General features: G+C 36.6%; 1 protein-coding gene and 1 long non-coding RNA gene across 5 annotated transcripts in view; both read left to right on the top strand.

Annotated features, from left to right (window-relative positions):
• LOC145260408 (rho family-interacting cell polarization regulator 2-like) overlaps nucleotides 1-15,614 on the top strand; it is a 589,420-nt gene that overhangs the window by 23,132 nt on the left and 550,674 nt on the right. The window lies entirely within an intron of this gene.
• LOC145260407 (uncharacterized) lies at nucleotides 784-11,661 on the top strand. The gene is made up of 2 exons (XR_013864287.1): nucleotides 784-4,322; nucleotides 5,003-11,661. It is a non-coding gene; the product is annotated as an uncharacterized LOC145260407 (long non-coding RNA).

The raw sequence follows: 15,614 nt of genomic DNA, 5'->3' as shown, positions 1-15,614 counted from the left end.
CTTTTATATTGAAATGTTTCTTTATAATTGAGCACTTTACTGGGATTCTTTCCCACAAGCAACGCACAGTTATATATTAGCGTTAGGATGAATCAGAATTGGGAATCGAAAAAATCAGACTTTTGGGAGTATTGGAATCAGTATCAGAAAAATTTGTGCCCATTTTCTGATGACAAAACCAATTATTTCAATAATCTTTTTTTTATTTAATTTTGTTTAAAACAAAATATTCCATTGCTGGTAATAATATAACAAGGGATATTTATTGATTTTAAACTACCAGTAAAACTTAAATCTATAGATAGCTCCCTACCACAAGTGTGTTTTTTATGTTTGAGAAAATATTTGCACATTTAACATTTTGTTTTTTACAGTAATCAAGAAAAATAACAACTTTATAGTTAAATATTTAGAGATTTATAAAGAATCGGAATCAGGAAGTTAGCATAGAATCGGTAATTGTATCGGAATCAGGAAAAATATTGGAATTGTCCCGTCACTTATATATATATATATATATATATATATATATATATATATATAAGAGAGTTTCACTATCCTAATCTTTGCAATTAAATTTACTCAAATAAAAATATTGTATTTACAAATGATTTTTTGGACATAAAGTAAATGAAAACTAATTTAATTTAAACCAAGAAAGCTTGATATGCCACAAAACAGACGATATTAAAAGACATTTTTTTTTCTATGCAAAGATTATATAATAGATTTTCTTTGTTTAAATGGAAAAAAATTTAATTTATTTTCAACATGTATTAGATGTATTAGATGCCCCTTTCATCTGTTAAGCTTTAGAATTTGCATTTATTTTTATTTTTTATATATTTAAAAAAAAAAAATTTTTTTACATTTTTATTTTTTATAGAGGTTTTGTCTGATTATTTATGTCATGCTTAAATTTGAAATGGTATTTTCAGTACAAAAAACAAACAAACAGGTATTGAATTTCATTTTAGATGTGTCCATGCATCTCTAAAAATGGCTCTGTCAGTCATTTAACTCACTTAAGTTTCTCATAACATTTTCATTATGAAATACATGTATATCTCGTATTATTTGGATTCTTCGGACTACTGTTCTCATCTTGAGTGTTAATTTCGCAACATTGTGGTGTAGCTTGTCAAACTTGAATCTGCATGGAATTTCGAACAGAACCCTTTATTGAATCCAGTGATAGCATGCTCTCATTTCATCACCGATGACTGGGTCGAAGTCCTAAGTAATTTGCAGTTGTATTTTGAGTGTTGCCGCACAGAGGATTGAACCTTTTAACCTCCAAAAGAGTGTAACTTTACAACTGAATTTTACAGAGTATTTTATCCATCACACCACAGTCCATTGACCAAAATGTGAAAATAAAACTCAAGATGAGAATATTAGTTGGAAGAATCCAAGTAATCCAAATAATCAATCCTCATCTAAAAAATTTCAGAAATGTAACATCTATGTCTAATGGACGCAACTTAGTTTTGGGATTTTTCTCCTCGGCACCAAAATTAAGTCTAGGCCTTTTCGCTGTTGACTGCAGTGTATTGCTGGTCCTGTACAGTTATAGGAGGTCAGCATTCCCAGGCTCCGTCTTCTGTATTTGAGAAGTTAATTTATTGCTAATCGCTTACTGGGGAATGCCGACGAGACTACCCAGGCATTTGTTGCAGGCCAGAATACTCCTGGCTAGCTCTTGAATTCCATTTCCGATCCTTGTCTCAAATCTTCTCACCATGAGAGAGAGATAAATCCATTTAAAGGACGCATAGTAAGTAGATCCATTCTCGTTTTTTTTTTATAAAATGAAGCAGTGCTTTTCAACCAGGGTTCTGTGGAACCTTAGGGTGCCGCCAGTACAGTCCAGGAATTCCGCAATTTCTAAATTAGAACACAGAACAAATAAACAGAATATTAAATTCAGTTTTGAAAATCTATTTTATTATATGCCTATTTTAGAGAAAATTTATTAATTATACTAAATTTTACATAATTAAACTCGCTACATTTTATAAATTTATTTTCTTGCTGCTATTAGGCTTGCTTTTATATATTCTTATTAATAGAGTAATGACAACAGAATATTCTTTTTGTTGTTTTGACTCTCGAGTATATATCCGACACAGTTAATCAACCGGGAACCATATCACTGTATATAAAAAGCATAAGATATCAACGGATACATACTCGAGTCAAGGAAATGGAAAGAATATGCTGTTGTCCTAGCCCTACTTTATAGTCAATGCTAAAAGAATCGCACTAAAATGAGTATTTTCGTTTAATTTTTAAATGCTGTTTTTTGCATAAAACAACTAAATTATTGCATAGGGGTTGTGGGAGCCAGTTTCCATGGGCTTCCGCTCCAGCGAAAAGGTTAAGACGCACTAAAATAAACTATTAAAAAAACCCCCAATTTTTCAAGCAATGACGTAAACATTAAGTTCATAATAAATGATATGTGTTTACAATGACTTGTATCAGCTCCAGAGTCTAGTTTATTTTCTGCTACTTTCGAAACTTCTGTCAAGTACTATCCTACTTATTTACATGCCCCCCCCTCTCTCTCTCTCTGGTATACCCAATGCCTTCTCGACACGCTCAAGGGTCACCAAGTATTTTGGTTTTTGGATTGGGATTGTTTTTCTTCTACATCAAATTAATGGTCAAAGTATAATTCCTCATCAACAAGTTTGCCTTCGGGTCAAGATCAAAGTGTAGTATCTGTTCTTTAGATACTGCACTTCAATTTCTTGTTCCCTGTCAGTGGAGGAGAAATCCTTCACGACTGAGACAATTTTTTATTATTGTTACTTCTCTCCACATTTAAAAACGACCCTGGTGTCTAACTCTGTGCCGTGGGGAGGCATTGTAAATAGGAACAACTCAAGATTTTCTATTAAGTTTTATTTATGACGGTTAATCCGTTTGTGGAGCAATTCATTTTGAAATTACAAATCTTTGGCAACAAGTGACATCAGATATTTCTTGCTTGCTTTTCTTGCATTTCATGTTTTACGTACGTAGAAGCAAAGTCACAAGTCTAGTATTAAATCGATAAAAAGTGAATTGGTCAGCCATAGTTGAGGGCGGCTTGAAGGCTCCCTTTTTATCAGCTACTTCAGAGTTCCTGTTTACAATGCTTCCCCACGGAAAAGTTAGATACCAGGGTCTTTTTTTTTTTTTTTTTTTTTTTTTTTTTTTACCTTTTTTGAGAAAAGGAACAAAAATAAAAATTTGTCTCAGTCGTTAAGGATTTTTCACCCACTGAGAGAACAAGAAGTTGAAGTGTAGCACCCGAAGAACAAACACTACACTTTGATCTTGGATCGAAGAGTTGTAGGGGAGTGTGACACTGTTTTCAGGATTACTCCACTTACCTCTGATGCCCTCCTTATAAAACTGACTGTTTAATAAGAAAGTATAAAGTACTCTCAGTTCTTTTAATTCTTTGTGATTTGACCAATGATGGAATCTAGGTCAGACTTAGCATTATGCCAAATGGACCGGTTAATATACATATACTATATACAGGGGTATGCATTGGCTTAAAAAAAAACCTTGAATTTTGCCCCTTTGTCTAGAAAGAACCGTATTTCTATAAATATTCTTGAAAAGGCCTTGGAAATAAGAGGAAATGTCTTGAAAAGATTTGAAAATCGTATTTTTTCATATTCAGTAAAACAAAATTTGTTAGAATATTAAAAATAAAATAAAAAAAAATACATTCTTCTGAAATTGCATCATTATTTCCGGTATTGTTGCTACGAAAGTTACACCCATTTATCACGAAACTACTTGATGTTCTTATTTACTTGCCTCCCCACGAGAGCAGAGTTAGACACAAGGTCGGTTTTTAATGTGGAGAAAATCTAGCTCCCCCAAAAGGAGAAATTTAGATGAGAATAAAAATTGTTTCACTCCTGAAGGATCTCCCCTCCACCGACCGAAAACAGAAAAGTTGAAGTGTAGCATCAGAACAGATACTACACTGTGATCTTGGCTCAATGTTATCAATATACTTTACAGATGTAGTCGAAGTGAAATTCAAAATCGAAATACTAGTATTAAAGTATTTTTTCAATATTAGCTTTTTGGTTTATTATATTATTGATCTATAATATAAATCTCACCCGTATGTATGCATGTTTGTATGTTTTCGACAGAGGCGACGGATTTTCATGAGATCAGTATCGTTTTGAAGCGCGATCCTTCAGACGACAAATATCGAAAAATTGGCTGAAAACATTAATTTCTTCACCCTCAACTGGGCACTTTTCTATAGGGTGGTGTCACTTTTTTTGCCGATATTTTTGAAAGTCATCTCCTCTTTTCAATTGACTAGCCTTAATTTAAACCTACGTCACTTGTTTGGCGATGAGCACAACAGCAAAGATGTCGCATTTTTACGTTCTTTTCCTACTGCGGTACGGGTTAGTGCCTGCCTGCTTACTACAACTTTTTTTTTTTTTTGCTCAACACACCTCCAAACACCCGGGCAACGCCGTGTATCTGGGCTAGTTATAAATTTTAAACTTGATTTTTGTCTAGAGAAAGTCTTTAAAAGGGCTTGATAAGCTTCGAAAAGTTCTTGGAACTGGTCATTGAAAATCTGTATGAACCCTGTGTATATTATAACATTTTTTTATCTTAAAAAGGACATGCTTTTCAAAGTTTCATTGTTTATTTTGATTTTATGCACTTTTGTTACCGCACTGTTTTTAAATAGTTTTTCCATGTTAAATTCGAATTCCACCATCATCTTTTTTTTCTTTTCTTTTTTTTTTTTAATTATTATTAAATTAAGTGGAAGCACAGAAGAGTTGCAAAACATCCTCCCCTCCTCATGTTAAAAACGGCTTTCAAAATAATGTTATTTCAGCACGGAAACAAAAGTGCACAAGTACCACAAAATCTAAAGAATTCAATTGTAAATAAAAGAACTAAAACATTTGCAGGAAGTACCACATGAAGGTCGCCAACATAGACAAAAGGTCAGTCAGTTATCTGCTAACAGTTTTCAACATTCATAATGTATGTAGCATTATGGAACCGACAGGACTTGAACTTGACCCGTCGTTAGTCCACTGTCAACTTCCAGAGTTTAAAGTAAAAACGTTGTTTTTTTTTTCTAGCTGAGTTGGTGTGAAGAATAAAATTTGAGAAATATTTGTATGCAGACTTGAGTAAATAATTTATGTAGTTAAACCACAGCAAAAAAAAAAAAAATAACATGCTATGTTAAACACAAAAGACATTTAAGAATTTATTACTTGTTTTATTTATATAGTATCATCTTTCGTGCTTGGTCATGCGAGAACTACTTTTCTGTTGTTCACGGCAGAATTATAATCGAAAATTTGATGGTAGAGTGGATACCAGCAATGAGGAGTTATTTTTTTTTATTTTAATTTTTTTTTTTTTTTTTTTTTTAAGTATCAAAATATTAAACGTTAGTAAAACAGCAAATTCGTATGAATTGATATGGTGCAAGTTTTTTGACTAAAACAATTCCATTGCTGATATTGGTTTTCTCCTGTTCTTTCTAGAATTAGGTACTTACAGGAGGGATCTAGTAAAGGTTGCCAACATCCGCAGTGAAACTGGTTCTATCGAACAGATAGTAGTACCACACACAACGTTGGTCAATTTCTTGATTCCTAACCAAAACAAAATATATCTGATCACCATCAAGCAGCCGAAGTCTTATTTTGTTGACATGTCGTAAGTTGTTGCTCAGTAGATGGTGACATCTGGGTTTTTTTTTTTTTTTTCTTGTTGCAATCGTCTTTTTTTAAATTACAGTAGTTGTAAAAGTTATTAAAAATGACAATACGAAATTATTGGAGTCTAACAATGCTTTGGGTTTTAGTTTTAATTTTTTTTCCAGTATATGTACATAATACACTCGCTCATCCTATAATGGGGATGGGAACAACTATTCCAAAACCGACAGCACTCCCTCTCTCTCTCCTTATCTCTTTCTCTCCTCTGTTTCTCTCCTTGTTCAGAATAAGATTTGATCAAATTATCTGTCTATGAAGTTGCCTTTCTTTTTTTTTTCTTTTTTTTTTATTGGAATTTTCCAATTTCTCTCTACTTTGTTTGCAGATCAAGGCCGTCCTTGCATGCACTAAATGTGACCCTTATCAAAATTCACACTAATGCAATTGCTACTGACGTAGGGTCCTCTAATATGTAGCATCTAGCCTTGTAGAAAATCCCACCTTTTAAAATTTTTTATCAAGGTTTTACAGAGTCAGAGAAGGTACGTGGGGCATTTCAGAAGTAATGCCTCCTATTTTTTTTTTATTCCGCTTGAATGGATCAGAGAGGATTGCAAATTACATTGTTATGATGACTGAACTTATGCATTCATGATCTGAAAGTTTAATCTCTGTTGCAGATATTGACAGTGAGACTCTAAGAAAGCAATTCCTGTCATGAACGTGCATCAGATGCTGAGGTGCATCATTTGAATTCTTGGCAAAAGTGCATTGAGAATGGTACTGATGATGTAGAAAAGTAAATTCTGGAGCACAAGTGTTCATTTTAATGGTACCACTCCTGTCTGCGTAGCTGTTTAACTTTTTTGAGTTAAATAAAATAGGAGGCCTTCCTTTTAGAATATATATGGTTCGACCCTAACACTGCTTCTTAAATTTTCACAATTCAGATGCTTTATTTTTAAGGTCTTCCAATATTCAGACTGCCTGATTCTTTGGAGATAAAAAATCTGATTTTGACTCCTAACATTCTTAAGACTCGGAGACTGACTCTTCCCAAAACCTCTGATTCCCTTTGACTGAGACCCTGACTTTTGCATACCTATATCCATTTTGCTGCAACAGGATTTAAGTGGGCATGCTCAGGTATTCTATCCATATCAGCATTTACTGGACCATTGTCATACCTGTTATTTGTCCCCCTGACAAAAGAAGGGTTGAACCTAGTAATAAACTTCTGTTCACACTTTTCTTAATAATCATGCCTTGGATTTTTTAAAATTTTGCTCAAACATTAGTCATGGTGAAAGTAAATTTATGCCAAAGCGGATTTTCTAGGATAACTCTGGTTGCTCCACCCTTTCCCCCAGGGACATTGTAGGGGTAAAATTGCCCCCAAATCGTTCGTTTGTTCACACTTTTCTCAATCTTTGGATTTTTTTTAAAAAGTAAATTTTTTACTTGTGAAGGGGAACTCAGCATGCTCGGCTTGTTTATTTCAAGTTTTTTTCAGGGTTATTTTTGTTTCAATTAAAAGAAATAACTCTGTAAGGACAATATAAGATTTTTTAACTAACAGGGCTACTTAGCGGTGCCTGGGGTAGAAGTGTAAGCTTTTTATCTCTTTCTATTTATCACTCTTTATCTCAATCCCTCATTTTCCTCTCAGTCTTTCCACTCCCTTTTCTCCTCCGTTCATTCCTCTCTATTAGAACACAATTCTTTTATATGGATTCTTTGAGGAATTAGTCAATGTAAGGGAAATAACTCCTTGACTAACACATCAGTTACTTCTCTTTAGTTAGTACATGAAATGTATGCAAAACCGACCCTTACTGATGCGTTCTGTGCCAATTTAGGGTAAAAAATTAGTATTTGTTTTTCTAAATCTTAATTATTATTCATCCAGAGCAACGCTGAGCAAGAATATACCAACTTTGTGGGTCTTTGTTTTGTAATTTGGGATTTTTAGCTGAACATACAAAGACTTATAAGCTCCCAAACTAACAAAAACAATTGTACCAAATTTATGTAGAACCTTTGACACAGCAAGGATGACATAGGGCAGTGATCGCCAACCGGTGGTCCATGAAATACTTGTGATCTGTATAAAAAAATAAATAAATAAAAATTAATTTTTTTGTTTTTTGTTTTTTTATAAGGTGGTCACCACTTATCAAGGCCCGGAAGCCACTCAGGGATGAGGGTTATTGCGTGTAAAGTACATTAGTGTTGAGATTTAATAAAGTGTCTTACTTAAGGGGCCGGTTCATCAGGAATGTGTTTATGTTGGACTTGAAGACATCCAGGTTGAAGTCGGGAGGGAAACAGGCAAACAGAACAGTTCCACAGGCGTGCACTTCTAAGAAAGAAGCTTTGTTCATGGAATCTACGTTTTGGTTTTGGCACAGATAAAGAGTGGGGAAAATTTTTGACAGTGGTTTCAGCTAGACGGGTGTTTTTCGTGAAAGATTGGCGAGGGGGGGACCAGGGATCGGAGCTCAGACGAACACTTGCCGTGGAAGTAATGATAAAATAAAGACAGGCTTGCAACGTCCCCTCCTGTGGGAGAGAAGTTGCAGGGAAGAAAAAAGGGCATCCCCCACTAAGCCATGAAGCCTATTTTGTGCTCTGTCAAGGCAGGATAGGCTAATTTTAGCAGCTACTGCACAGATGTGGCAGCAGTACTCCATCCTTGGACGTACTTGGTTTTCATATAGATAGAGAATTGCATCAGCAGTGAGATATTTTCTGGAGCGGTAGACGGATCCTACCATTTTTCAACCCGAGCTTGGTAATAGACTTGATGTACGTGTTCTATTTCAGGTCCGAAGTAAAGGTCAAGCCCATCAAAACATGGGGCTTCCTCTAGACGAGAGCCACCCATTTTAATTGATGCCAGATCGGGATCAGAGCATTGATGATGTAAAGATAGGAGTTTGGTTTTAGATGCATTAAAAGTAACCAACCACCTCTTCCTCCACTGTACCACACGCTCGAGATCAGAGGAGAGAGAATCATTGTCATTTATGGCCTTTGATGTGTTGCCATAGATGGTTGTGTCATCAGCATAGATGTCAACGAATGATTTAAGTATGTGTTTTGGGAGATCATTGATATAGATCAGGAAGAGAGTTGGGTCCAGGATGGACCCCTGAGGGACTCCAGCATTAATACTGAGGACGATAATACTGAGGACGTCTGATTTCTGCCCATCGACCACTACTCTTATGAGCCTATCAGAGAGAAATGATTTAATGATTGAGAAAACATTTCCAGTTATACTGTAGCTGGAAATTTTGTGAAGTAGGCCCTTATGCCATACCTTATCGAAGGCTTTTGATATGTCAAGAGCAATTGCCCTAGAGAGGAAGCCTTTGTCAAGCGATTCACTAATCCTATGAGATATAACCGTTAGCACATCTGCTGTAGATCTTGCAGAACGGAAACCATGTTGCATGTCACTAAGGTTATTTCTGCTGAGATGATTGACTACTTCTCTATTTAATATGGATTCCAGCAACTTACTCATGACACACAGAAGACTTATTGGTACGTACTGAGAGGGAGACGACTTATCACCCGAATTCTTAAATACAGGGCATACTGATGAGGTTTTCCAGGGTGTTGGGAAGCACTTCTCCTTAAGGCAATGCTTAAACAGTTTTGTAAGTATGGGGGCAAGTTCTGGTTGGAGCTTTTTCAGCACTATAATCGGAATACCGTCAGGGTCAGTTGCTTTACTGGAATCAAGGTTCTTGATTAGATTAGCGACCTCACGCACAGATATTTGTATGTTGCATAGTGTGTTGTCTGTTATAGGGGGAAATATGGGGAGTTGATGGCCTTCGTCGCATAGGGTAGAATTAGCTGCAAAGTTCTTGGCAAATAGTTTGGCCTTGTCTGATACTGACGAGATAATCTCAGGTCTATTGATGATGGTTGGGATAGAATGCACACTTCTGTTCAGGATCCTGTTTGCTATTTGCCAGAACTGGTGGGAACCCAGCCACTGCTCAGCTACTTTGAATTTAACGGACTGAGCATATAGCTCTCTTGCATTTTTTAATTACTCTTTTACAGTGGTTGCTGGCAGTCCTGAAAGCAGCTTTAGTCTTAGTACATCTATTACGTTGGCAGCTATGGAAAAAGTGATTTCTGTGCGTGATGGCAGCAGCACATTCTGGGGAGAACCATGGCTGGCTGTTAGGTTTTTGTTGGAATTTTTTAGATGGTATGAATCAATCTATGCCTACAATTAACCATTCGGTCAGGTCTGATACTATAGAGGACACATCCTTTTAAAACATAGAATGCAGAGGTAGATCAGATATAAATGTACGGAAACTATCCCAGTCAGCCATATAGTAACCATATACTGTACAGTGGAGAGGTACGTCTGAAGACTTGTTGCATTTCATTTTTATCTTAACTGATACAACCGAGTGGTCGGAAGATCCTAGAGGAGACAGAACGGAGCATGAACATAGCTATGGGGAAGTTGTGAGAAAAAGGTCTAGAAGGCTAACGTACTGACTGGAAGTATCGGGCACATGGGTGGGTTTGTGAACAATCTGGGTGAGGTCATAGGCAATGACGAAATCATGATAGAACCTCCCTTCATCATCTGTGTTGTTCGAGTGGGTCAGCCATTCAACATTGTGGACATTGAAGTCAAATAGATGTTAGCTGAAGGATGAGCAGACAGGACGTGGTCAACTTTCTCAGATATGCTCTTAAAGAGAGCAACTCCGCTGTTGTGGGGGCGATAGAGGGCAAATATAAATACAGTGGTGTAAGCAAGTGCAAACCGGAAGCACATATAAGGTAAATTAGGGTCTTCACTGGAGATATTTCTACCATACGGAAAGCCATCTTTAATGTAGGCACATATTCCATGCCCATGGTGATCTTGGGGGTTAGATTTAGATGTTAAGTTAGAGTATCCTTTAATTATGAACTCATCTAGGAAAGTGGTCGGCCCTATGCCAGTTTCACTTAGGAATAATATGTCCGGTTTTGTCTCCTGTAATTGTGTTTCAACCTCTGGAAGGTTGGAACGTAGACCCCTGATGTTGGAGACATGGTAGTAAGGGTCTACGTTGGAGGATGCGGTTCTAGGTTTATTCGTGTTTTTTTTTTTTGGGAGATATTTCATGTTGAGGATTTTGGGATTTGTGGAACGGGTCGACAGACTTGGTTAGAGCAGGACAGAGGGAAAGCAGGAGAGAAAAAGACAGGAAATTTTTATTTATTTTTTTTATTGTACATAAGATAAAGCCGTAACAATTACTCACTAGTATGGCATCGAGAGACCCCACCAGAAACTACTGCATGGTCCAGAATCCATACATACAGCAGCTCCAGTACTTTGCATCTGCTGATAGGGCAGCCTCCTTAGTGGTTAATCCAAGGTTCGGGTCCCTGACTATCAGGTGGATAACGTCAGCCCAGATAAAACGTTTACCTCCAGCACCCTTACTAGTGACATGGCCATAAGGATAGACATAGAAACAGATTTCCGACCTCTCGGGCTACTGTTCACGAAGTACTGCCGTCCTGAAAAGCTGCTCTTTCTTCACCCTTTGTCAGAAAAATCACTCATTCGAAATGAGGACTGAGGGACAAATAAGGAGAAGCGAGAGTAATGAGAGCTGTCGATAACGCATCCACAATGCGTTGTCTACTCTCCATTTTTATTTTTTTTATTTTATTTGTTTGTTTTTTTTTTAAAAAAGGAGGTTTAAACGACTTATTAATATTTACTTAGTATAAGTCTGTACCTCTAATTCGAAATTAAAGATATTTGAAGATAAATTCCCCTCCCATGTTTACGAATGAAATGAAAATAGAATACATTACTGTAATTTCCGTTTAAGGTATTATCCAAGAGACACCTCCAACAAAAGAATTATAATAATTTAGAACCAAATAATTTTAAAAATACTGCAGCAGAGTTATCACGTGTTGACATATTTCATTAAACTTATTTCTTATTTAAAAGACACCTCCAGCACATTTCAAGGCTTTTCGTTCATTGACTCTTGCTTTACGAGTCTCGGTGCTTATGGCAGACTGGGTGGAAAAGGGACATTATTTTAATTTTTGTAAAAGCAATGTAAGTGTGAATGAAGATGAAAGACTTGTTGATCTATCTTACAGCGACAATCTCAAAACTAAGTTTCAGTCATCCTTAGAAAGACCTCCTTCCATAAAAAAACGAAGACTACCCAGCATTGCTTGTGACCATAAAAAAAGGCTAAAAAATGTGTGCAACATCTTTATATTAAAACTCTCAATTTGTCTTTTTCTCCTTCCCTCTTCCTGATTTTTCTGGTACCTCCACTTTTTTTCATATCTCTTGTATTGAAAATAATATTTATAATAATCATAATGTAAGTCAGTCGCCTCTCTATATTACATATAGCATTGGAAATTGTTGACCCACCCCCACCCCTGACGAAACCTGGCCGAGTGGACCCCCAAAGAACATTTTAGATATCAATTATACAGGGCAACACTGATCAAGAATATACCAAACTTTGTGGGATTTTGCTTTGTAGTTTTTTACTTTTAGATGGACATACAAACACACATACAGCTGCTGCTCTTTATATAATAGAAGATGGCAGTAAATTTTAACATATGTGTTTACTTTGTATATTACATTTTTTTTTTTTTTTTTTTTCTTCATTGCAAGAAATAATTTACGCAAATTCTGGATGTGCGTTAGAATTTGTTTACTGAATTATTTTACAATATAACTTGGAATTAAGACCTCCACTCACTTAAATGATTGATATATAACTCTATGGTGAAACAATTCTGTAATGATTCAGAACATGGAATATGAATGAAAACCAGTTAATAAGGGTTTATTTCATCTAGACTCAGTTATGCATGCTGAATTAGAAGAATGAAAAATTGCTAAGATTTTACACAAAGTGACAATGCTTATGACTTTCACCCCGAGTGGAAAGAGTTCAGGGAGGAGTTATCAAATGATCTACAAAGGTTCAAGTTTAAGCATCTCTGTTTCTTAGATGATAGGGATAGACACATTGTTTAAGTATGTGTCCTAGTACGTTCTCATCAAGCGTTGTATCAGCTTGTGAGGTTTCACAAGGTTCTTTGGATAAACCCGATTAAAATGAGGCATCTGGTTGTATAGATGTTATGTCTGGCGAGATAAGTCATTAGTATTAGGTGCTACATTTTGTGGTTTTGAGGCAAGTTGATGCAGCAACACTATTTCCTCCCTTCTAGTCTTTAAAGTCAACACTTAAGCATTCAAATGATTGTGTCACTTTAACAAGCTTCAAATTAGTGGGATGAAAAAAAAAATCTGTTTTAATTTTGCACAGATGGAACAATTCCTATTAGTTTGAAGATCCTTGGAGTAAGGGAGGTTATACAGACGTACAAAATGATGTAATGCCTGGATGACACAATAAAACGTGTGGGTCTCGTATACTGGTTGAATTAATCGAGGAGCAAATCGCTCAAGGAAGTGTGTCTGTGGCTGCATTAGGTTTCTCTGTATGGTATAATACATCAAATGTAAGGGCTAATAGTTCGATCCTCCAACATTTCACCTTCTCATTCTTTATTTTGCTTGAGTGTTTCAGGTCATACATGAAAGCTATGGAGCATTGGTCTGTAATGAGTTTAAAAGCAGAACCGATAAGGTACTCATGCCATTTACGCACTACTTCGATGATGGTATTTGCTTCTTTTTCGACTGAGGAGTAATGTTACTCGCTGACTGAAAAGAAAACAACTGGGTGGCCATTCTGATTGAAAGTGGCAGCCAGGGCAACGTCCGAAGCCTATCTTTCTATGGTAAAGAGGTATGTTGGGATTAATTGCTGTAAGTGAAGCGTGTTTGTTCTTCTCTGAGGTTGGTGAAATCCGCTAAGCAAGATTAAGGTAGAGGGAAGACTTGGTTCTGTGCTAGCTGTCGAATTTTATCTGAGAAGCAAAGAATCCATTGAGCATAATATGAAAACCTTCCGACAACCTGCTGTTGTGATTTAGCATCTTGTGGTGGAGGTAGATGTCTCGAAGCACAGAAGCGTTCAGAACCTGGTTTTACAACTCCAAATGACACTTCATACCCTAAAAGGGTGGTGCTCTCAGTTTGCATAATGCTCTTGTTCTCATTGAAACTTATGCTGCAATTCCTAGCAACATCTAAGAATCGATTAAGGTTTTAATCATGTTCCATCATATTACAGTCGCACAAAGTGATGTCATCGACATACACAAGTGTCAGCAACCTTTTTGCGTTTTATTAGATTGTCTTGTCTATCAATTGCTGGAAACATGATACACCGTTTGTTATGCCAAATGGAATATGACAGAATTTATATAGATTTCCACAGGCTTCGAAAGCTGTGAATTTCTGCTTTTTTTTTCCCCTCGACTAGTTCATCAGTTCTTGGTAAAGGATAAACATGTGAACCGGTTGATGGTCTGACTAGTCAGTGACAAGACATTTCTTGTGTCAATCGTTAGTGGTTACAAGGACCTGTTCTTTCTAGGGAGAGTGAGACCGTTTGATAACACCGTTTCTTAGGTCATGAATTTTGCATTGCATAAACTGCTGATGGATTGGTGAGTGTCTTCTGGATTTTGCAACAATAGGTTTGCAACCAGGCGATAAATATTCGAATAATGGTGAAGAAACAAGATGGGACGCCATTACGGCACATACAGAGAGGGGGGGTCTTTGTGACCCACAAAGGGTATTTCTACCTTTTGAGTGTAGTTTGAGAAAGTTGTAGCCAAGTACTGAGCAAAGAGAACAAAAGACTAAACGTTTGGAATGCGGGTAGGTAAACCCTTCATATGCTCTTATCGCATAGCAGTGACCTAATGTGCTGCTTAATAAGGCTGAGCTACCAGTATCCCCTAGAGTCCCCAGGATTATTCCATTCACCGAAAGTTTAATTATGGCTTTCGACAGACAATCGAGTGAAGTAGCGGTTAAAACAGATGTGATTCATGATTCACAAGTAGAAGTCCTCTTCTTAGGAGAGCGATTTTATTGGCAGACTAGTTGGAGATGTCCCCTCTTGTTGCTGCTTGAACAGACCGCATCACAGGCAGGACATCTAATTTGTGGATGTCGTTGATTACAGCAGAAGAAACATTTTTCCCCCACTGCAGCCAAAACATTTTCGGAGGTACAAGAAACCTCAAGTCACCGATGGTTGAGTGATGACACATATGATGTGAGATTGATATAAGATTCGGCTTGTTTCTGGGTTGTTTCTAGAGAACAAACTGTCGGCAGCATCTTTCAAATTGAGTGCCCTTTTTAAGAGTTGTTGTCAAATTGTATGAGAGCTAATGCCTGTTATGAGGGTGTCACAAACTGCTTGGTCACAATGATCTTCGACTGTTACTACCTCAAAGTGACAATCCACCGTAAGTGAATCTTGCTTCTGCAAAAAAAAAAAAAAATCCTCAATCGTTTCACCAAACTCCTGCCTAGAGGTTTCCAAAATATGTCTAGAATGTCTGTTAGAGGGCTTTACGAAAAGAGACTGGAGTTTAGCGATGGCCGATTAGTATGAGTCACGATTTATTAATTTGTGCACTGGATGAGAGATGTAATTGGTAAGAAAGTCTAGTTTGTTAGTTGGGCAGTTGATTGACCTCATGAAGTTGTTGAATATACACAGCCAATGTGTCCAATGGTCTGTGTAATCGGGCACTGAAGGGTTACCATTGAAGCAGTATGGCTTCAGAAATTGGTCCATTTTGAATTAGATTCTAGCTAGATGAAAATTTTTTAAAGATTCAGAACGGATTGATAAGGCTTTGATTCATCTAGGATCACAGGTATGCATGCTGAAATAAAAGAATGAAAAAATAAGA

This window comes from Euprymna scolopes, chromosome 36 (assembly GCF_053919585.1).
Source record: "Euprymna scolopes isolate OS-2025 chromosome 36, ASM5391958v1, whole genome shotgun sequence".
NCBI classification, from domain to species: domain Eukaryota; kingdom Metazoa; phylum Mollusca; class Cephalopoda; order Sepiida; family Sepiolidae; genus Euprymna; species Euprymna scolopes.
The sequence above is the reverse complement of the archived record's forward strand: the minus strand, read 5'-3'. Positions and strand labels throughout refer to the sequence as shown.